Source organism: Arachis hypogaea, chromosome 10 (assembly GCF_003086295.3).
Source record: "Arachis hypogaea cultivar Tifrunner chromosome 10, arahy.Tifrunner.gnm2.J5K5, whole genome shotgun sequence".
Lineage (NCBI taxonomy): Eukaryota > Viridiplantae > Streptophyta > Magnoliopsida > Fabales > Fabaceae > Arachis > Arachis hypogaea.
Window position 1 is genome coordinate 80,640,408 of NC_092045.1, and position 25,020 is coordinate 80,665,427.

Here is a 25,020-nt window from a genome sequence, read left to right on the forward strand (position 1 = left end):
TTGAAAAGATAAGATTGAAAAGATATGATTTTAAAATATATGGTTTTAAAAAGATATGATTGAAATTAGTTTTAAAAAAGATTTGAATTTTAAAATCACAATTAATGACTTGACTCACAAGAAATCACAAGATATGATTCTAGAACTTAAAGTTTGAATCTTTCTTAACAAGAAAGTAACAAACTTGAAGTTTTTGAATCAAAACATTAATTGTTGATGCAATTTTCGAAAATATGATGTAAAGATAAGAAAAAAATTTTGAAAATATTTTGAAAAAGATTTTTGAAATTTTCGAAAATAATAAAAAATGAAAAAGATATGATTTTTGAAAAAGATTTTAAAAAGATAAGATATTTTTTGATTTTTAATTTTTTTTTTGAATTTTTTTATGATGAGAGAGAAAAACACTGAAAATACTCAATGCATGAAAATTTTGGATCAAAACACATGATGCATGCAAGAACACTATGAATGTCAAGATGAACACCAAGAACACTTTGAAGATCATGATGAACATCAAGAACATATTTTTGAAAAATTTTCAATGTAAAGAAAACATGCAAGACACCAAACTTAGAAATTTTTCATGTTTAGACTCTGTGAATGCAAGAATGCATATGAAAAATACCATACAACACAAAACAAGAAAATATGAAGATCAAACAAAAGGATTCATCAAGAACAACTTGAAGATCATGAAGAACACCATGAATGCATTAATTTTTCAAAAATTTTATGCAAGAAAAAGATGAACATGCAATTGACACCAAACTTATGACTTGACACAAGATTCAAACAAGAAATACAAAATATTTTTTACTTTTTTTTTAATTTTATGATTTTTTTTGTATTTTCTTTTACTTTTTTCGAAAAATTAATTTGAAGAAAAGAATAAGGAAATTCAAAATTTTTAATAAGAATTCCAAGAATCTTAGCAATGTTAGTCTAAAGCTCCGGTCCAGGAATTAGACATGACTTCATAGCCAGCCAAAACACTAGACATGGCCAATGGCCAGCCAAGCTTTAATTGAAACATCCTATACAATAGCCAATTTGCTGAGAAAGACAAAGAAGCTCTTTTCTAAGGATGAGTGAAACCTCGGTCCAAAAGAATTTAGACATGGCTTTTACAGCCAGCCAGGCTTCAACATGCTTTATGAAACTCTAGAATTCATTCTTAAAAATTTAGAATAATTTTCGAAAATAGATGAGAAATTTTTGAAAAATATTTTTGAAAATTTTTTGAAAAGAAAATAAAAAAGAAAATTACCTAATCTGAGCAACAAGATGAATCGTCAGTTGTCCATACTCGAACAATCCCCGGCAACAGCGCCAAAAACTTGGTGGATGAAATTGTGATAAAAGAGTTCCAGGCACTGTTAGAGAAGCTCACAACTCCGTTCAACTTAACCAGCAAGTGTACTGGGTCATCCAAGTAATACCTTACGTGAGTAAGGGTCGATCCCACAGAGATTGTTAGTATGAAGCAAGCTATGGTCACCTTGTAAATCTCAGTTAAGTGGATTCATAGGGTCAAATGTAATTGGATTAGATAATTTAAAAGATAAATAAAATAAAAAGGGATAGAAATACTTATGTAAACCAATAGTGGGAATTTCAGATAGGTGTATGGAGATGCTAGAATCCTTTCGAATCTCTACTTTCTTATTGCTTTCATCCAATCCTCCTTTCCATGGCAAGCTGTATGTAGGGCATCACCATCATCAATGGCTACTTTTAATCCTCTCGGGAAAATGGTCCTATGCGCTGTCACTGCACGGCTAATCGTCTGGAGGCATCACCCTTGTTGATAGCTACATCCCATCCTCTCAGTGAAAATGGTCCAAATGCTCTGTCACAGCACGGCTAATCATCTGTCGGTTCTCAATCAGGTTGGAGTAGAATCCATTGATTCTTTTGCGTTTGTCATCACCCCCAGCCTTCAAGAGTTTGAAGCTCGTCACAGTCATTCAATACCGAAATCCTGCTCGGAATACCACAGACAAGGTTAGACTTTCCGGATTCCCGGGATCCTACTCGGAATACCACAGACAAGGTTAGACTTTCCGGATCCCCATGAATGCCACCATCTATCTAGCTTATACCACGAAGATTCTGTTGGGAAATCTTAGAGATATGCGCCTGGCCTAGAGTAGAACGGAAGTGGTTGTCAATCACGCGCGTTCATAAGTGAGAATGATGATGAGTGTCACGGATCATCACATTCATCAAAGTGTTGTGCAACGTATATCTTGGAATAAGAATAAAAGAGAATTGAATAGAAAGTAATAGTAATTGTATTGAAACTTGAGGTACAGCAGAGCTCCACACCCTTAATCTATGGTGTGCAGAAACTCCACCGTTGAAAATACATAAGTGAAAGGTTCAGGCATGGCCGAATGGCCAGACCCCATGAAGGTGATCAAAAGACCGAATGGTCAAAAGACTCGAACAGTCAAAAGACGACTAATACACTAGTAAAAAGTCTTATTTATACTAAACTAGCTACTAGGGTTTACATGAGTAAGTAATTGATGCATAAATCCACTTTCGGGGCCCACTTGGTGTATGTTTGGGCTGAGCTTGATCTATCCACGAGCTGAGGCTTTTCTTGGAGTTGAACGCCATGTTATAACGTGTTTTGGGCGTTCAACTCCGGATCATGACGTGTTTCTGGCGTTTAACTCCAGACAGCAGCACGTACTTGGCGTTCAACGCCAAGTTATGTCTTCAATTTCCGAATAAAGTATGGACTATTATATATTGCTGGAAAGCTCTGGATGTCTACTTTCCAACACCGTTGAGAGCGCGCCATTTGGAGTTTTGTAGCTCTAGAAAATCCATTTCGAGTGCAGGGAGGTCAGATTCTAACAACATCAGCAGTCCTTTTGTCAACCTTTTTCAGAGTTTTGCTCAAGTCCCTCAATTTCAGCCAGAAATTACCTGAAATCACAGAAAAATATACAAACTCATAGTAAAGTCCAGAAATGTGAATTTAACATAAAAACTAATGAAAACATCCCTAAAAGTAGCTTGAACTTACTAAAAACTACCTAAAAACAATGCCAAAAAGCGTATAAATTATCCGTGGTAGGTCAGTAATACGTGGCATGTCACGTGACAGGTCAGTCACACGTGGCATGCCACTTGTCACTTGACATATAAAAAGTTTTCTATTAGTCAAAATAGTCCTTGAAAGTCCAAACGTAAGTCATTTTCATCCTTCAAATTTTAAAAATTAGTCAAATTAGTCCTTATATAAATTTTTATAATATTAAATTTATAATATTTTTTTATACTACTAATTTTGATATTATTTTTTAAACCTTAATAAATAAAATTCTCTTTACATAAAATAATAAAAATAATTAAATTTTTATAAAGTTATTTTGTCATTTATATTTTAAAATTTTACATTTTCAAATTGTAATTTTTATGTGAATTTTTTTATTTAAATGCGTTTATCAAATTATTATTGATTATATATTTAAAAATTTAATATTTTAAATTTTACTAAATAATATAGTAATTATTTTAAATTTTAAATCTTTTAAATTTTTTTAAAATTATAATTTTTATTATTATTTAATTTATATAGTAAAACTCAATAATTGAAAAAATGGTTTATGGAATCACTTTTTGAATCTTAATATTCTAATATAATTTTTTCAATATTTCATTTAAAACAAAAGGAATTTTATTTTAATACGAAGCATATCTATTTATACAATGTACTAATGCGAAGTAGCCTGTGTTATGCATATGTATAATATTTCCTATTTCATTTTATCTCATTGATTTGTGAAATTAAAAGAAAAATTATATAATCTATCTCAAACATATAAAACACACAAAAATTTATTATGATGTTTGCACGTATTACGTTTAAAAAGCAATTCATTTATAATAATAATAATAATAATAATAATAATAATAATAATAATAATAATAATAATAATAATAATTAACCAACAAATTTTCAATATTTTGTAAAGTTTGGAATTGAAGCAAAATTTGTGGATTTTCTTGAATTTTGACTCTAAATATCACTACCATTACCTCCTATATATAAGTAATACCGTAATGAAAAAAAAAGATGTAGTAGAAAAAAAATAGTAGTATAACTTTGTTTAGATTAACATACATAAATTTTTATTTTGAGCATATAACTTTGTTTAGGTTAATAAATACATACATTTTAATTTTGAGTATATATATATATATATATATATATATATATATATATATATATATATATATATATATATATATATATATATATATATATATATTCTAGCAAAATGTAGTCATGTAACAAAAAATGGTTTAGAATAGAAAAGAATAAGAGAGATTTTGAGAAGAATTAAAGGAGAGAGATAATTTTATGAAGAAAAAATAAAAAAATTATATAAGGACTAGTTTGACTAATTTTTAAAATTTGAGAGATGAAAATGACTTACGTATGGACTTTCAATAACTATTTTGACTAATAGAAAACTTTTTTATATGTGGCGTGCCACGTGTCACTGACCTGCCATGTGGCGTGTCACGTCATCATCCAATTGACGGAAGGACTAATTTAACTAAAAGTTTATCTTTCAGGGACTAATTTGATTAAAAAAAATCATTTGGAGACGAAAATAAAGATCGTATGATCTTTTAGGGACAAATTTGAACATTAACCCATGGTTGTAATTGTTTAAACATTGAAAATTGAAAAATTTTTGTGGTGGTGGTCCTTGAGTCCAGAAATATTTTTTTCAAAATTTCGTTATAATTGTTTAAAGATATGTTTGATTTGTAAAAGTTGAAAATTACATTCGGTGAAAATTGCTAATTATAATCGAAATTTTTAAAAAATTTAAAAATATGTGTTGGTTGTTTGTTTTAATATATTCTTGCAATTATTTTAAATTGCCAAAGTCGATATGTTTTTGCGAAGATCTTTAAATTAAGGAAAATTCTACCGAAATTTTTTAAAAATTTAATAATTAAGTTGTGTTGTTGGTTAAATTCTAGATTGTTTGTGGTAAAATAATTCTAAATAATCGTTTGTGGATATACGATAAGAATAATGAACAATGGAAGAGGGGATAAAACCTAAGTTTTTTGAGGAAATTGATCGATTTATAGCATATGTGTTCAATGTAAAACCTTATAGATCACCAGGATCGGAGTATCTAAGTCTGATTTAAATACTCTTTTTTGTGAATTATTTGCCGCTGCATTTATTTATTTATATTCATTTTATATTCCAGTGCAAACATTAATGATTTTTTAATTGTTTTAATTATTTATTTTAGGTAGACAAAATCAGCAAAGGTAGTATCAGAATTAGCAATTTGCAGATTTTTATGACCAACGAAATATAAAATTTATTTCTTTTTTTTATTTCTTTAATAAAAAATAATATATTCCTTAACATGCATATACTTTTCATAATATGCCACATAAATTTATATTTTTGACAATAATATTTGATGAGCGGATATTTTATACGCTTTTTGGTATCATTTTCATATAGTTTTTATTATGTTTTGTTTAAGTTTTATTATATTTTCATAAGTTTTAGTGTGAAATTCATATTTTTAGATTCTACTTTTAGTTTGTGTATTTTATAATGATTTCAGATATTTTCTAGCTGAAATTAAGGAGTTTTGGCAAAGTCTGATTCAGAGACAGAGAAAGGACTGCAGATGCTGTCAGGATCTGACTTCCATGCACTTGAAGGAGCATTTCTGGAGCTACAGAAGTCCAAATGGCATACTCTCAATGCTTATGGAAATCTAGCATCCAGGGCTTTCTAGAAATACATAATAGTTTCTACTTTACTTCAGAAATGAAGGCTCAAAACTGGCATTCAACGTCAGCCACCAATCCCAGTCCTGGCGTCCAATGCCCAAAGGGGAGTAGCTGGCGTCCAAACGCCCAAAAGGGAGTCCAAGGCTGGCGTTCAACGCCCCAAGAGGGTGCTAGCTCGTGGATTTCACTCAAGCTCAGCCCAAACACTTACCAAGTGGGTCCTAGAAGTGGATTCTCGCACTACTAGACTAGTTTACCTTTCTATAATCTTTAGTTGCTAGATTAGTATATATACGAGAAGATCACCCTTGTTCAGGGGGTTCCGCCAATCTTCTTCCTCACCCCCACTTTATTTTTGAACATTGTACAGTATGAGTCACTAACCTCCTAAGGTTAAGGTTAGGAGCTCTGCTGATTCTTATGGATTAATAATATCACTATTCTATTTCAACCTATGCTTGATTCTATTCTAAGATTTATCTTCGTTCTTCATCCTAATGGATTGCGAGTGTAGCTTGACCATCATCCCTATTCACATGGGTTCTTGTGAGTCCTTGATGGGATAGTATTGAACCAATAGCTTGATTATACATCTCTTAGACGGCTGATCCACATCTTCGTTGGGTACTTCTCGAGACATCAGTGAAGCCGAGGTGCGGGGCGATTAGGGCCTTTGTGGTATAGGCTAGAACCAAAGGAGCAGCATTCTCTGATTCGGATAATCCGATCTTGTCTGTGGTATTTTGAGTAGGATCACCAAGGGAATGGATTCCTAGAGCACCCCCCGTTCAAATTGGATAACTGCTAACCCCGGCGTTTGATCTGAAGCAGAGGAGATTAATGACCGCTGACCCAGCGTTAATCATATACAGCCTGCCATGGAATGAATCAATCAGAAGTTGGAGTAGATGGTGAGAAAAGTTGATCCAGAAGGAAGAAGGATCTCTGAAGTCTCAATCGTTCTCATACCATTGATTTCACACCTATCTAGTAACGTTTTATTGATTTATCTGTTTTATGCGTTTTCTCGTAACAACTATATTTTCTATTCGCCTAACTAAGATCTGCAAGGTATCCACTGCTTGCTCAAACCAACAATCTCCGTGGGATCAACCCTCACTCACCTGGGTATTACTTGGACGACCCGGTATACTTGCCGGTCTATCTGTGCAAAACATGCGGAGTTAGTTTCGTGCACCACGTTTTTGGCGCTGTTGTCGGGGATTGTTCGGATTTGACAAACTACCGGATTTTCTTGTTGCTTAAATTAGGTACTTTTTACTGTTTTGTTTTGTGTCTTTTGTTTTCTTTTTCAAAAAAAATTGAAAAATTATGTCTTTTATTTAAGTCTAGTGTCAATTCTTAAGTTTGGTGTTCTTTGTGTGTTCTTTATTTTCTTTAAATTTTTCAGATTGTTCTTGAGTGTTCTTCTTGGTATTCAAGTTGTTCTTGTTTCTTTTCTTGTTTTGATCTTAAAATTTTTAAGTTTGGCGTCCTTTAGTATTTTTCTTAAAAATTTTCGAAAAAACTAGTGTTTTGATTTAAAAATTTTAAGTTTGGTGTCTTTTGGTTGTTTTTTCTCTTTCTTTATTAATTCAAAAAATCAAAATATCTTTTTTATTTTTATTTAAAATTTTTGAATTCCTTGCTTTCTTTTCTTTTCTTGATTTAAAATTTTAAGTTTAGTATTTTCTTGTTGGTAAAGTTTGAATTTTAAATTTTAAATCTTATCTTGTCATATCTTTCTTTCCTTTCTTATCTTTTTATCTTTCTTTAAATTTCAAAAATCCTATCTTATCTTATTTCAAATTCAATTTTTAAAACTCAGTTTCAAAATTTAAAATTTAAAAATTCAGATTTTAAATTTCAAATTTAAATCATTTTCAAAATTCAAATTTCAAAGCTTATCTTTTCAAATCTTTTTCAAATCTTCACCATATCTTATTTTTTTAACTTATTTTCAAATCTTTATCTTATCTTGTTTCAATTTCAAAATTCAAAATCAAATCTTTTTCAAATCTTTTCAAATTTTTATCTTATCTTTTCTAATTTTAAATTTCAAAACTTTTTAAAATTAAATTTTTTTCAAATCTCCTATCTTATCTTATTTTCAAATCTTTTTTAATTAGTTGCTTGTTTTCTCTTTTTTCTTTTTCAAAACTTCCTAACTAATTTCTCTCTCTTCTTTTTCCGAAAATCATCTTTCAATTTTCAAATCTTGTTAGTTAATTAATTAGCTTTTAATTTCCTTCTTGTTTTCAAAATTAAAGTAAGAAATAAAATAAAAACAAAAATATTTTAATTCTAGTTTCTCTTTTTACTTCTTAATTTTCGAATTCTTCTACCTCTCTATTCGAGTCCTTCTTCTCATTCCTCTATCTTCATTCTTCTTTCTTCTTTACATCTAACAGGGAGTTCTCTATCCTTTAACATAGAGCTCCTATTCTCTTTCTTTCTTGTTTTCTTGTTTATGAGCAGGAACAGAGATAAAGAATCTCTCTTTGATCCTGATCCTAAACCTGAGAGGACCCTAAGGAGACATTTACAAGTTAGAGCACAACACTCTGGAAGAGACCTTACAGAGCTTTTCGAACAAGAAATAGAAAATACAAACATGGTAGTCAAACAAAACAATGGAGGAGATGCAAGGAAGGTTCTTGGTGACTTTACTGCACCCAATCCTGACCTCTATGGAAGAAGTATCTCCATGCCTACCATTAGAGCAAATAACTTTGAGCTTAAGCCTCAATTAGTCTCTCTAATGCAACAGAATTTCAAATTTCATGGACTTCTACTGGAAGATCCACATCATTTCCTATCTGAATTCTTGCAAATCTGTGATACTATTAAGACCAATGGAGTGGATCCTGAGGTCTACAAACTTATGCTTTTTTCTTTTACTGTTAGAGACAAAGCTAGGATATGGTTGGATCTCAACCTAAGAAAATCCTAGACTCTTGAAAAAAGTTGAGTAAGCTCAGGGTGAAAGTACAAACTTTCAGACAAAAGGAGGGTAAATCCCTCTATGAAGTTTGGAAAAGATACAAGCAACTAATCAGAAGATTTCCTCCTAACATGCTCTTAGAATGGTCTATCCTAGGAATCTTTTATGATGTTATGTCTGAGATGTCCAAGATCTCCTTGGATAATTCTGCTGGTGGATCACCCCACTTGAAGAAGACGCCTGAAGAGGCACAGGAACTCATTGAAATGATTGTAAACAACCAATTCATGTATACTTCTGAGAGAAAACCTGTGAACAACGGGGTAGCTAAGAAGAAATGAGTCGTGGAAGTTGACACTCTAAATGCCATATTGGCTCAGAACACGATCTTGACCCAACAGGTCAATATGATCTCTCAGCATTTGACCGGAATGCAAGCTGCAGTTGGCAGCACTCAAGACACCTCCTATGAAGGAGATGCCTATGATCCAAATCAGCCCATGATGGAAGAGGTGAATTACATGGGAGAAGCCTATGAAAACACCTATAACACCTCATGTAGAAATCATCCTAACCTTTCTTGGAAGGATCAACAGAAGCCTTAGTAAGGCTTCATCAATGATCAAGGTAGAAGAACCTAGAATAGGTTCAACAACAGACCACCATTCCCATCTTCTCAGTAACAGATGGAGACTTCTAAGCAGAGCCTTTCTGACTTAGCAACCATAGTCTCTGAACTCTCTAAGACCACTCACAGTTTAATAACAGAAACAAGGTCCTCCATCAGAAATCTGGAGGTACAAGTTGGTCAGCTGAGTAAGAGAATTTATGAGACCCCTCCTAGCACTCTTCCTAGTAACACTGAAGTGAACTCAAGAGAAGAGTGCAAGGCCATCACTGTGGAAGTGGAGGCCGAATCTGAAGGGGAGAATCTGGCGTTGAATGCCAGTAAGGACCTCCTTACTGGCGTTCAATGCCTAAAGAAGCACCATCCCTGGCGTTGAACACCAGTAAGGAGGTCCTTATTGGGCATTTAACGCCCACAAAAGCACCATTCCTGGCGTTGAACGCTAGTAAGAAAGGCCTTACTGAGCATTCAACGCCTAAAGAGGTACAAAAGCTGGCGTTAAACACCATTAATAGGGCAGCTGGGCGTTCAACGCCCACTAACCAATTCCCTATTGAAGAACTAAAGGAAATTGAGGCTCATGAGGATACTATAGAAGTTCCATTGAATGCCTTGTTGCAAATCATGGATTATGAGGATCACTCCTCTTCTGATGAGGAAGAGGAAACTAGGAAAGAGCAAGTTGCTCGTTACCTAGGAGTCCTCATGAAGCTGAATGCCAAGTTGTTTGGCACAGAGCCATTGGAGGAAAAACCTCTAGTGCTCACCAAGGAACTCAATGCCTTGGTTCAACAGAAACGATATCAGAAACTGATGGATCCCGGACGCTTCCTGATTAGGCACCATTACCTTTGAGAAGGCTCTGTGTAACCTAGGGTCAAGCATAAATTTTATGCCACTCTCTGTAATAGAGAAGTTGGGAATCTTTGAGGTACAAGCTACAAGAATCTCACTAGAGATGGCAGACAAGTCAATGAAAAAGGCATATGGTCTGGTGGAGGATGTCTTAGTAAAGGTTGAGAAACTTTACATCCCTGCATATTTTAAAATCTTGGATACTGGTAGGGGGGAAGAGGATGAATCCATCATCCTTGGAAGACCCTTCCTAGCCACTTCCAATGCCATCATTGATGTAGTAAAGGGAGAGCTGATTCTATAGTTATGGGAAGACCACATCTTGTTCAAGATGCCTAGCCTAACTCTCCCTCTGACAAAAGAGAAACAGTTGTGCAACACCTAGTGTTCCAACCCACTCTCTCAGTGCAAAGCTATACAGAGTCCCCAGACACTAATTCTAAGTTTGGTGTTGGGCAGTCATCAATAAGCACTGAGAATAAAGGTACTAAAAAGAAAGTACCTAAAGGCTGGAGGGATAAGAAGATCCCCACTACAGGACTTTCACTTGGCATGAAAGTTGTCTTCACTGACAATCCAATCATTTCACACACTATGAACAGGATCCTATCTCTAGAACATGTGGAAATTATCCATGAGAGCACAGGCAAGAAGTTCACTGTAAGTGGTGAAATTCTAAGCCCCTATCCATCTCCGTAAAGAGCTAACCGTCAAGCTAGTGACGTTAAAGAAGTGCTTGTTGGGAGGCAACCCAATCATAATTAAAGTTATTTCTGTTTTTCATTAAGTTTACCTCAGTTATGTCAGTTTAATTTCTATATTTGTTCTGAAGCAAAGGAGATTAATGACCGTTGACGCGGCATTAATCATATACAACCTGCCATGGAATGAATCAATCAGAAGTTGGAGTAGATGGTGAGAAAAGTTGATCCAGAAGGAAGAAGCATCTCTGAAGTCTCAACCATTCTCATACCATTGATTTCACACGTATCTTGTAATGTTTTATTTATTTATCTGTTTTATGCATTTTCTCGTGACAACTATATTTTCTATCCACCTGACTAAGATCTGCAAGGTATCTACTATTGCTCAAACCAACAATTTCTGTGGGATCGACCCTCACTCACCTAAGGTATTACTTAGACGACCCGGTATACTTGCCGGTCTATCTGTGCAAAATGTACAGAGTCAGTTTCATGCACCAATATCTCATGCCATGCATTATGAATCATATTCATTATCTATATATAATAACAAAACTTAAATTAATCCTATTAATTTATAAATTTTATTAATTAAAAATAAAATTTAAACACAAAAAACCATGGCTCTGATACTATTATAGAATTACAAAGTGTTCTTAATACGCAGAGAAAGTAATAAAATAATCCTATTGATATATTTTGTGTTTAAAATATTATTGAAACAAGATAGATTAGATGCCAATAGCTGAGTACACTAGTAGAAAAGTTTTCTAATTCAATAGTACAACGACATTATGTGTATCCACATTGATGCGTAAGCATCTCATCTATCTTTTCCTAGTGAATTTGCATCTAATTTATTGAGTTTAATTAAGAATTAATTATATTTTAGCCACTATGGATGCTATTTTGAGTTTTGTGCAATACTGTTTATTTTAGGTAGCATTCGGCGAAATTTGATGGAGTTTCTACAGCACAAGAATCAAAGGAGATGGCTGCGAGGAGCTACGCGCACGCGCGCCTGACGCGTGCGCATGATCTGGAAGTATCCATGGCGACGCGTACGCGTGACGTGCATGATCTGCAGAATTTACAGAAATCACTGGCGTGGATTTTAGGCCGCGTTTTGACCTAGTTTTCAGCCCAGAAAACACAGATTAGAAGCTGTAGAATGGACAAATCAAGTGGTCCCCACCCATCAGTTGAAGACTTGTTAATAAATTCAAATTTAAATTCAAATCTTAATTTTTAGGAAAAGATATTATTTTTAATTTTAGAGAATTAGATTTTAAAATTTATTAGGATTAGTTATAAATAAAAACTCTGTACATTTAGACACAGTACACATTTTTACCAGAACCCTTATTTTTCTTCTCTGAACCATGAGCAACTAATCATCCACTGTTAAGGTTAGGAGCTCTGTCTATTTGTATGGATTTATTCGTTTGATCTTTCTAATTTAATCCATGTTTAGATTTATATTTCAATGATTGTTTTCGCTCTTTATTTTATGAATATGGGTGGAACGGAAGTATGACCCATGTTCTAATTGAGTTCTTGTAAAACTTAGAAAAGCTCTTTACTTGAACAATAGCTTGAAAACATATTATACTGAATTTCTAATTGTTTGTATTTAACGGTATACGTGACATATAATCCCCTTATTTTTGGATAATTAGGATTCTTTTGGCATATAAACTAGAAATTGATCCTTACCCTCTAATTGGAATTAATTGACTAAGGAATTGGCAGTTAATGAATTTTAGAGGAGACTAAGAAGGTCTAAGGAATTAGAGTCTAGTCACATATAGTTTTCCATCAAAATTAAATCTTGCATGATTAAAATAGTTAGTAAGAAAAATAAATCTGGAAAAATAGATAACTCTGAAACCTTAACTGCTTTCTCAAATATTTTATTCCCAACTCATTGCTGCTTGCTTTCTGAAATTTTTAAAGTACTGTTTAATGCTCTTTGAATATCTCAAAACCATTTTCTGCTTGCCTAACTAATCCTATCAAACGCTATTGTTGCTTGATCCATCAATCCACGTGGGATCAACCCTTACTCACGTAAGGTATTACTTGGTACGACCTGGTACACTTGCCGGTTAGTAGTGTGGGTTACAAAATACCGCACCAAGTTTTTGGCACCGTTATCGGGGATTGATAGTGATTAACAACTATCAATTGTTTGATTGCTTAGATTAGGCGTTTTATTTTTAATTTTATTAAAAACTATTTTTAAAAAAATCAAAAAAATAAATTTTTAAATAAATAAATAACACCAATATTTTTCTTAATTTCTAAAATTAAGTTTAGTGTTACCTATTTATTATTTAATTTATTTAGTATTTTATTTTATTATTTTACACAGATTACCTCACTGGGAATTTTCTACACTCTAACGTAGAGATTTCCATCTTTTCTTGTTTTCTGCTTGTTTATGCGCAGGAACAGAAACAAAGAACATCTCTTAGACCTTAATCCTGAACATGAAAGGACTTTCAGGCGGCGTTTACAATAAGCAAGGCTTTACAAGGCTGCAGAATCCACTATGGATCCGAATAATACTGATAATGCCAATGGGGCAAACCCGAATGGGAATGAGCAATAAAGGAGAGTGCTTGGCTCTTACTCTTCTCCTACTGCAGATCTTTATGGAGAAAGCATCGTGGTGCCTCCTATTGCTGTGAACAACTTTGAGTTGAAGCCTCAACTAGTCACCCTGGTGCAACAAAACTGTCAGTATCATGGTCTTTCCCACAAAGACCCAAATCAATTTATTTCTAGTTTTCTGTAAATTTATGATACTGTGAAGACAAATGGAGTAAACCCATATGTGTACAAACTCATGCTCTTCCCATTTGCTCTAAACGATGGAGCAAAGCTATGGCTAGATTCTCAACCCAAGGAGAGTTTAGATACTTAGAACAAGGTGGTTACTGAGTTTCTCACTAAATTTTTCCCACCAAAGAAGCTGACTAAGCTTAGGATGGATGTTCAGACCTTCAGACAGAAGGATAGTAAAACTCTGTATGAAGCTTGGGAGAGATACAAGCTACTGACTAGGCAATGCCCTCCGAACATGTTCTCCAAATGGACTCAACTAGACATCTTTTATGAAGGCTTGGGTGAAATGTCCAAGATGTGCCTAGATAATTCTGCAGGAGGTTCATTGTACAAGAAAAAGACACCGGAAGAGACTATTGAGCTTATTGAATTGGTTGCTAGCAACCAATATTTATACTCATCTAACAGGAATCCTGTGAACTTTGAAGCTCCTCAGAAGAAGGGTGTCATGGAAGTGGAAGCTCTTAATGCTATTCTTGCTCAGAACAAGCTTATGTCTCAGCAAATAAATCTACTTACTCAACACATGGGTGGCATACAAGTCTCAGCTATCAACACCCAAAATCCACCTCAAGAGATCTCTTATGACATGGCAGGACATTTAGTGTAGAATGACAACTATGATTATGCTCAATCCTCTTCTGAATAGGTTAATTACATGGGGAGCGGTTTTAGAAATCCCAATAATGACCCCTATTCTCAGACATACAATCAAAGATGGAGAAATCACCCAAATTTTGGGTGGAGAGACCAACCTCAGAGACCTCAGAATTTCAACAATAATTCTCAGGGCGGTTTCCAACAGAACAGTTACAATAACCGCCAATCTCAGCCTCAGCAGGCTAACTCTAAATTCAAGGAAGATTCTAATTGGGAGATGATGATAAGTTTCGTGCAGGAAACCAGAGCCTCCATTAGAAACTTAGAAATGCAAATGTGCCAAATAAGCAAGCAATTACCAGAGAGGTCTGCAAGCACATTTCCAGGTGATACAGTGGTGAACCCAAGAGAAGACTGCAAGGTTATTCAGTTGAGAAGTGGTAAAGTAACTGGTTTTGAGACCAAGCCCAATGAAGAATTAGTTGAAAAAGAAGCCCCAGAGGAGAAGAAGGAAGAAGTCGAGCACATACCTCCTAAACGTGCAGGCAACCCTTTTCCTGATTCTCTAGACACGTATCTTACATTGCCAAGGGCTCCTGAATACAAGCCAAAAATGCCATATCCTCAGAGACTTCAGAAGGCTTCCAAAGAAAAACAATTTTCTAAATTTTTAGATGTCTTCAAAAAGCTACAGATCAACATTCCTTTTGCAGAGGCTCTTGAGCAAATGCCTCTCTATGAAAAATTTATGAAAGAATTGTTGACCCATAAGAGGAACTGGAAGGAACAAGAAACAGTGGTGTTAACCAAGGAATGCAGTGCCATTATTCAACACAACCTGCCTGAGAAGATGCCAGACCCAGGGAGCATTGTCATTCCTTACACCATTGGAAATGTCACCATTCAGAGAGCTTTATGTGACCTTGGAGCCAGCATCAATCTCATGCCACTTTTAGTGTTGAAAAAGCTTCAAATTGAGGAGGTAAAACCCACTCGTATTTCTCTTCAACTTGCTTATCTTTCTATTAAATTACATGTGGCTGTTGTTGAGAATTTACTTGTTAAAGTAGGACCATTCATCTTTCCTGTTGATTTTGTTATATTAGACATGGAAGAGGAGGTAAAATCCTCTATTATACTTGGTAGACCCTTTTTAGCTACAGGTAGAGCTCTAATTGATGTACAAAACAGTAAATTAATCCTGAGGGTCAATGAAGAACAGGTGGTCCTTCATGTTTTTGAAGCTCTCAAGCACCCTAATGATTCTGAAGGGTGTATATTATTGAACCACTTGTTCAAGAGGTACTGAAAGTTGAGGTGCTTGATGACATTCTGGATCCTATTTCTGAGTATGAATTAGTTGAAATTGATAATTCACCACCCCGGAAGGCTATGGTTCACATGCCTAAAGCAGAGGAGGAAGCCCCCAAGCTTGAGCTCAAATCCTTACCCGCTTCTCTGAAATATGTGTTCTCTGAAGCCTGAAGAGAAAGAGGCGCTTATTTCAGTGCTCAAGAGTCATAAAATAGCTCTTGGGTGGACCATTAGTGACTTGAAGGGGATTAGTCCAACCAAGTGTATGCACAAGATCCTCTTTGAAGATGATGCTAAACCAGTTGTGCAACCACAAAGGAGACTCAATCTAACCATGAAAGAGGTGGTCCAAAAAGAGGTAATGAAACTATGGGAAGCAGGAATTATTTATCCTATTTTTGACAGTCCTTGGGTAAGTCCTGTGCAGGTAGTTCCCAAGAAAGGAGGGATAACAATGATCAAGAATGAAAAGAATAAGCTTATTCCCACAAGAACCGTCACGGGATGGAGAATGTGTATAGACTACAAGAGGCTCAACACTGCTACAAGGAAGGATCATTTCCCCCTGCCTTTCATTGATCAGATGCTTGAGAGGTTAGCTGGTCATGTATTTTACTGTTTTCTAGATGGATGTTCTGGATATAATCAAATTGCAGTGGACCCTCAAGATCAGGAGAAGACAGCATTCACATGCCCCTTTGGAGTATTTGCCTACAGAAGAATGCCTTTTAGACTTTGCAATGCTCCAACAACTTTTCAGAGGTGTATGCTTTCAATTTTTTCTGATATGGTTTAAAAGTTTATTGAGGTATTTATGGATGACTTTTCTATTTTTGGCAATTCTTTTGAATCTTGCCTTAAGCATTTATCCCTTGTCTTGAAACGGTGTCAAGAATCAAACCTTGTTTTAAATTGGGAAAAATGCCATTTTATGGTTACAGAAGGTATTGTTCTTGGACACCAGATTTCAAGTAAGGAATTGAGGTTGATAGAGCAAAAGTGGAAGTAATTGAAAAATTACCACCACCAACTAATGTTAAGGCAATCAGGGGTTTTTTTGGGTCATGCAGGGTTTTATAGAAGATTTATAAAGGATTTTTCTAAAATTGCTAAACGTCTAAGCAACCTCTTAGTTGCTGATGTTCCTTTTGTCTTTGACTCTGATTGTTTGCATGCTTTTGAAACTCTAAAAGCAAACATTACCTTTGCCCCCATTATAGCTTCCCCTGACTGGGATCTACCATTTGAATTAATGTGTGATGCTAGTGATTTTGCTATAGGAGCTGTTTTAGGACAGAGGCATGGTAAGCTTGTACATGTCATTTACTATGCCAGTCGTGTATTAAATGATGCCCAAAAGAATTACACAACTACAGAAAAGGAATTATTAGCTATTTTGTATGCTGTTGATAAGTTTAGGTCCTATTTACTTGGTTCTAAGGTTATTATTTATACTGATCATGCTGCTTTGAAGTACCTTCTAACCAAACAAGATTCTAAACCAAGATAAATCAGATGGGTGTTGCTCCTTCAGGAGTTTGATATTGAGATAAAAGATAGGAAAAGGGTTAGAGAATCAAGTAGCTGACCATCTCTCCAGAATTGAGCCGAAAGCAAGAGTACAACCACCCACAGCTATAACTGAGACGTTTCTGGATGAGCAATTGTTCCTCATTCAGCAGGCACCATGGTTTGCAGACATTGCAAATTATAAGGCCATGAATTTTATGCCAAGGGAGTACAGTAGGCAACAGGTGAAAAAGCTACTGACTGATGCAAAGTACTACATTTGGGAAGAACCATACCTTTTTAAAAGGTGCTCAGATGGAATAATCCAGAGATGTGTCCCGGATGAGGAAAAGCAGCAGATTCTTTGGCACTGTTATGGGTCTGATTATGGAAGCCACTTTGGTGGTGAAAGGACAGCTACAAAAATCCTTCAGAGCAGGTTTTACTGGCCGACTCTCTTTAGGGACACAAGAGCATTTGTGAAGCACTGTGGCAGATGTGAGAAAGCTACAAATCTCCCTGCCAACCATGAAATGCCACAGCAGGAAATTCTTGAGGTTGAGTTGTTTGATGTGTGGGGTATTGATTTCATGGGACCTCTTCCACCCCCACATTCAAACAACTATATTCTAGTGGCAGTTGACTATGTGTCCAAGTGGGTGGAAGCTGTGGCTTTGCCCACCAATGATGCCAAAGAGGTAATGAGCTTTCTTCAGAGATATATCTTTAGCCGGTTTGGTGTCCCATAGACACTCATTAGTGATGGAGGAAGCCATTTCTCTAGAGGCACAAATTTACTCACGCGTGCGCGTCATTTGACCAAACGGCCATCCACGCGTATGCGTGCATGACACAAACGCGTCGTATACCAATATTGGTTCCCAAGCCAAGCGAACAGAGAGTTGTGCGTGTGCGAGGCCGGCTTCGCGCGAATCGCACAAAACCCATGGCACGCGGACGCATGCCTAACGCTAACGCGTCATAAAGAAAATGCGCGACCTACGCGTATGCTTGCTGCACGCGTACGCGTCGCCTTCGTCGCACAATTTCACTAGTTCGCCGCCCAGTTTCACTTTTCTTTCTCTCTCTCCCACTCCTACTTCTCTCTTGTTCTTTTATCCTTATATTTTTCTTTCCTCTCACTATTTGTTTTTATTTTCAGTTCTTCTTTGCTTGAGGACAAGCAAACCTTTAAGTTTGGTGTTGACGCTGCGCTTATGGGTTTTCTGGCACAAAGGGGAGGTGAATCGTCTTCACAAAGGAGCACAACCTGAAGAATAAAACGACTGCTCGGATAATTAAGGTGGTTGAGTGCCTTTCATTTTTATTCCTCTCCTCTTCTTCTATGTTGTGTTCCAGTTTTCTGCTATTTTGCTTTGTTTGTTGCATGATCCTTTATTAGTTAGAATCCTAGGACTAGTTTAGTTTTCTCTTACTTGCTTTAATTCTGAAAGATGTCTCATGTATTGCCCACTGAGCTTGAAATCAAAATTTTTTTTAAAGTATGTATTGCATGAGAAATTGAGTCTAATTTTAAGAATAGTCTCATTTACTTAAAGGTGGTGGTATTTTCTGTGATTTCTGAATGCATGATATGAACAGTGCATATTTGAATTTGAATCAAGGGATGTTGATGTATAAGGAACAGGAATTTAGAGAATTATTATGACTTCTCTGAAATAAACAAAAATTTAATCCTTGAAGCAAAAGAAATAGCAAAATAAAAAAATAAATAATAAATAAATAAATAAATAATAAAAGCAAGGTCCAAGGCTCTGAGCATCAATGACTAGGGAGGTCAGACATGATTAAAAGCTCAAAGAGTTGTTTCTCTAGTCATATGCTTGTGGTGTGATTGTGTCAAGTAATCCTTGAGACAGAACACTTAGAGTCGAGACCAATTGCGTTTAATAGAGTATGCCAAAGGCTTTGAGCACCACTGTCTGAAAGTAACTGAAAGAAAAATCAGGACTCAAAGAGAGTCCCCCAGTTAAGTGCTTGTGGTGTTTCTGTGTTAAGTAATCCTTGAGACAAAACATTTAAAGTCACGGCTAGGCTCAAGGTGCAAAGCACCAAAGAAAAATAAATTAAAGTAAATTTTTCTGTGTTCAAGAATTAAACTGAAATATAAAAGATTAGAGAATTCATAATATTATCCGGATTCTAATTCTGAATGGCAATGACATCCTCTTGATTCAAAGGAGAGTGAGATACCAAAGCTATCTAGGATTACAGTTATAAACCCCACTACAAAAAGAGACATGAGCTTAATCGAACTCTCATTCTCATGCAAATTCACATCATAAGCTTACATTAGTTTTGGTTGCTTGAGGACAAGCAACATTTTATGTTTGGTGTTGTGATGCGTGAGCATCTTGTCTATCTTTTCCTAGTGAATTTGCATCTAATTTGTTGAGTTTAATTAAGAATTAATTATATTTTAGCTACTATGGATGCTATTTTGAGTTTTGTGCAATACTGTTTATTTTAGGTAGCATTCGGTGGAATTTGATGGAGTTTCTACAGCACAAGAATCAAAGGAGATGGCTGCGAGGAGCGACGCGCACACGCATCTGACGCGTGCGCATGATCTGGAAGTATCCATGGCAACGCGTATGCGTGACTGACGCGTATGCGTGAATTGAAGATTTGCTCAGCGACGTGTCCGCGTGACCGACGCGTCCGCGTGACTCGCAGAAAAGACCATCGACGCGTACGCGTGACTGACACGTACGCGTGATGTGCGTGATCTGCAAAATTTACAGAAATCGCTGGCGTGGATTTTGGGCTGCGTTTTGACCCAGTTTCCAGCCCAGAAAACACATATTAGAAGCTGCAGAATGGACAAATCAAGTGGTCCCCACCCATCAACTGAAGACTTGTTAATTAATTCAAATTTAAATTCAAATCTTAATTTTTCGGAAAAGATATTATTTTTAATTTTAGAGAATTAGATTTTAAAATTTATCAGGATTATTTATAAATAGGAACTCTGTACATTTAGACACAGCACACATTTTTACCAGAACCCTTATTTTTCTTCTTTGAACCATGAGCAACTAATCCTCCACTGTTAAGGTTAGGAGCTCTGTCTATTTGGATGGATTTATTCGTTTGATCTTTCTGATTTAATCTATGTTTAGATTTATACTTCAATGATTGTTTTCGCTCTTTGTTTTATGAATATGGGTAGAACGGACGTATGACCCATGTTCTAATTGAGTTCTTGTTAAACTTGGAAAATCTCTTTACTTGAACAACAGCTTGAAAACATATTATACTGAATTTCTAATTGTTTGTATTTAACGGGATACGTGACATATAATCCCCTTATTTTTGGATAATTAGGATTCTTTTGTCATATAAACTAGAAATTGGTCTTCACCCTCTAATTGGAATTAATTGACCAAGGAATTGGCAGTTAATAAATTTTAGAGGAGACTAGGAAGGTCTAAGAAATTAGGATCTAGTCACATATAGTTTGCCATGAAATTAAATCTTGCATGATTAAAATAGTTAGTAAGAAAAATAAATCCGAAAAAATAGATAACTCTGAAACCTTAACTGCTTTCTCAAATATTTTATTCCCAACTCATCGCTGCTTGCTTTCTAAAATTTTTAAAGTACTGTTTAATGCTCTTTAAATATCTCAAAACCATTTTCTGCTTGCCTAATAATCCTATCAAACGCTATTGTTGCTTGATCCATCAATCCTTGTAGGATCGACCCTTACTCACGTAAGGTATTACTTGGTACGACCCGGTGCACTTGCCGATTAGTAGTGTGGGTTACAAAATACCGCACCACACATCGAGACTATCCTTGCCTATTAATTCTTTGACCAATGGACTTTATTGAGAAATCTCTTGCAACTCCTTATTAAGCTATTTGTGTTGTGGTGGTAAAGAAAAAATTATCTTTCCTTTTCCGTTGATATACATATATATAGTATGAGATCGGTGACTGATTTTAAATTTGAATCACAATTCAAATTTTATCTTATTTTATTTCAAATTAAAATCTTATGAATCAAATTACAACTCAATTTAAAATAGAATCAGTTGGATCTTATTCATATTTAATACTAATCATAAAATAAATAAATAATTATTTAATATTCTCAATTATCATAATATTATTATTATTATTATTATTATTATTATTATTGTTGTGCTAGTAAAGAATATAATAATATTCTATTTGAATTAACATAATTATTTATTTGATCAAATCAAAATAATAATTAAATAATTCTTTATCAATGATTAAAACACTGACCCGTAAATTCAATACTAAGCGAGTAGTGAATTAGTCGTACTAAATTTATTAATCCAGGTTAACGTTTTTCAAGACTCCTCGACTAGTTGATAGTATGAAGTATTAATATTTTTACGAAAAACACAAGAAGAACAAAAAGTATAAGAGTCCCGCTAGGGAGATAACGAAGTATGTATACAATGGCTACAATGGGTTGTTTATTAGACCCAATTAAAATTAAAAGAAGAAATTAACCCATCAATAACCCTAATCTATTATGGCTGTTTAATTTACCACACCACCCACTTTTTGCTATTTTCACTTTTTCCCCCAAATTCCAATCCTTTTGCTTGTCGCCGTTTGCCTTCCCCACCAAAACCCTTCCACTCGCTGCACGGACTGGCGACCACGCAGACCCTTTTGCGCCACAAACTTCAACCGCGGAAGGTGATCTGCGAACGCAAGCTTCCTCATAATAGCCCTCAAGTACGGCATTCTGTTGCTGCTGAACATCCCGCCGTCATCGTAACCGAGCCCGTGCGCGCTACGCTTCCAACCAGAACTGAAGGCAACAGAGCCCTCATCGCCGAACGGAGCAGCTGCACAATTCTCCTAGCGCGGACGCCGTCGTCTCTGAGCAGCGGAACATCCGACCCTAGAAAAATAGCCGCCTCCTCGTCAACGGTTCCCCGAAAACACAACGAACATCATCACCGGAAGAATCCTGACCATCCAAGATAAGTGGGTGGAGTTGTTTATTTTTTCGAACGGTAATCGCTGTTTCATGTTGTACTATAGATAGATTTTGTTGATGATATGAGTGATTAACCATGGTGATAAAGCAGTAGGTGTGATTGTAGTAACCCAAAGACTGTGGAGTATGTAGTTAGTTTAGGTTGTTGCAATTCATGATGGTTTAACTTTAGCGCGAAAAAGGTCGAAAACGTTTGGTGATCTTGTTGATATATCAGTGAAATTAATTTTTTTCTCTTTCCGTGTGGACCATGTGCATGCAATGTGACGTAAACTGGCTGACTATTGTTGAAATTTGGTTGATATTTGTCGGATGGTTACTTTACTACTTATCCGGATGATTGATTTTCGTTATAACGAATGCTATTTGTCTTTGCTATCTTATTGGTATATTTGAATCAGGTACTGTATGAATTTTGTGTATGTTGAACACTTCAGCACAGATTAACTCGAGCAACATGGTGCTATTTTTTTGTTTTTAAATTCCTTAGATCGGTCACCGAAACCTTTTAAAGTTTTGCTTAAATCAGCCTATGTCTATATGGTCCTCAAATTTGCTCTTCAGGTTCTCAAGAAGTGCCATATTATGGAAATTGTAAGGCACGATCCAAGACTTCTTGATCAGTAAGTTAGACATTTTTTTAAATAAAATAAAAGGAATACATTACACTATTTAGGAGTATAACTGTGACAAGCCTTAAAAGTATCTTTGTGCTTATTATGTTTAATTCTATCTATTTGACATTTGGTTAAATTTGTGCAATGTTACAGTGGTTGAGAATAGAGAAAAGAGAAAATTGGAGCGTTGGACAAATAAAACTTATTTGTCTTGGCTAGGCTGCTATTGAAGAATACAAGGATTTTGGTTCTAGATGAAGCAACAATATCCATTGACACCGCAACACAATTTAATTCAAAAGACTATTAGAAATGAAACTAGTGAATGATTTTGGTTAATCAAGAATTAACTATACATTTGTTACTTATTGTTACTTATTGAAGTATCTCTTATATTCATGAATGTTCTTAAAATGGAAATGCTTCTGTTGAGAGAAAACATATGCCACAATTACTCTAAATCTATAAATGAGAAATTTAATGTACATATTAGAAATTGTGGTCAATTCATAATATGCTGGATGTTAATTTTATTAGATATACAAATGCTTATTTTCATTTTTAAGTGGATGTTTAGTTGATTGAATTGAATTTTAAGTAAATACAATTATAATATTATGGATATTCAATTCAGTAGATATGCAGATGGTTATTTTTATTCTTACGTGGATGTTTATTTGATTGGATTAGATTTAAGTAAATACAATTAAAATACGCTAGATGTTCAATTCACTAAGTGTGCGGATGATTATTTTTTACGATAAAGTAAATGTTTATTTGATTAGACTGGATCTAACAAGAAAAGTGGATGTTTATTTTAATTATATTGGTATTTTGTTTGAGTTGCTAGATTCTGCATCCATATCTCATATGAAACAATCATCCGCATACATAGTAAAATGAACATCCTCATAGGATGAAAAATAAGTTTATGAATTGAAGTTAGTATAACCCGCTTATAATGTACTTTACAAGTTACAATAATAGGGTATATATGTCATGCCCCTTAACACTGCACTTTACATGACACTTCAAAATCATGTCACTAATGCATGCACCTAAGATAAAATAATTCACAATAATCTTTCAAAAATTCTAATCATATTAAAATATAACTTCCATGATTTATTACAAATTTACTATTATAAACTCATAAGAATAAATTAATTGTTTACACATCAAATTCTACACTAGATGCAAATCTTTCTACTCAATTAAAAACTACTCCTAAAACTTTTTGACATTATCAATTTCAGAACTCCTCGTGCTGCTTTACAAACATATATATGTAGTCTTGTAAGTATTTTCAGGCTAGTTGAATAATTTGATACCAAATAATGTTGCTGAGTATTTACAAGAAAGGCACAAAATTCATCTTTCCAAATCTACAACAGTATTTGTTTCTATATTTGATTATGTAGCTAGTCTAGGTACTTTCATGCTGAATCCATGCTTCATTTTGTCAACTCTATTAAAAAAATTGTGGTGTAAACAATGATATAAAGAGTCAGGTACTAAGACAATTTGAACAATAAGCAAACAAAACTGAAACTAAGCACTTTTTTTTAATTAAAAAATGGGAAATAAGACTTAATTCTGGTGAAGAATGAAGATAGATAAATCTCTTCTACCACTTCCAAATAGTAATCAAACTTAAAATCTGATAAATAAAATAGTGAAGACAAAAGATAAAAAAGTTTTTTAGTAAAGCAAGCATTGCACAACATTCTAGAATAAATCTACAATGATTTGAAAAAAAAATCATGTTCTCATCCTAAACTAGAGATCTTGTAGTTAATAAATAATAACTAGAGCATCCTACAGTCCTAAGTAACATTATAAGTGTAAGTGCATTAGATACAAAAAGATAGGTAGTTATTACATAATATAAGGACAGAATAAGCAAAATCGAAGCACTTAAACATTTTCTTCTCATATGAAATAACCATCCGTATACATAGAAAAATAAACATCCTCATTGGTTCTTCATTAGCAACTAATAAATTGACCAAGATGCCACCCGTGCACCATGTTTAAATGGCTTAACTCAGATTCAAGTTCAATTCAACCAAAGTTAAAAGAAAACTGCTGAGCATGTGCATGCACAATCCAGCAAATCAAGTAACAAAGCAATGGCATAAAGCAGATAAACATCTGTTTTGTCCATAAAAATAGTACTTGAACCC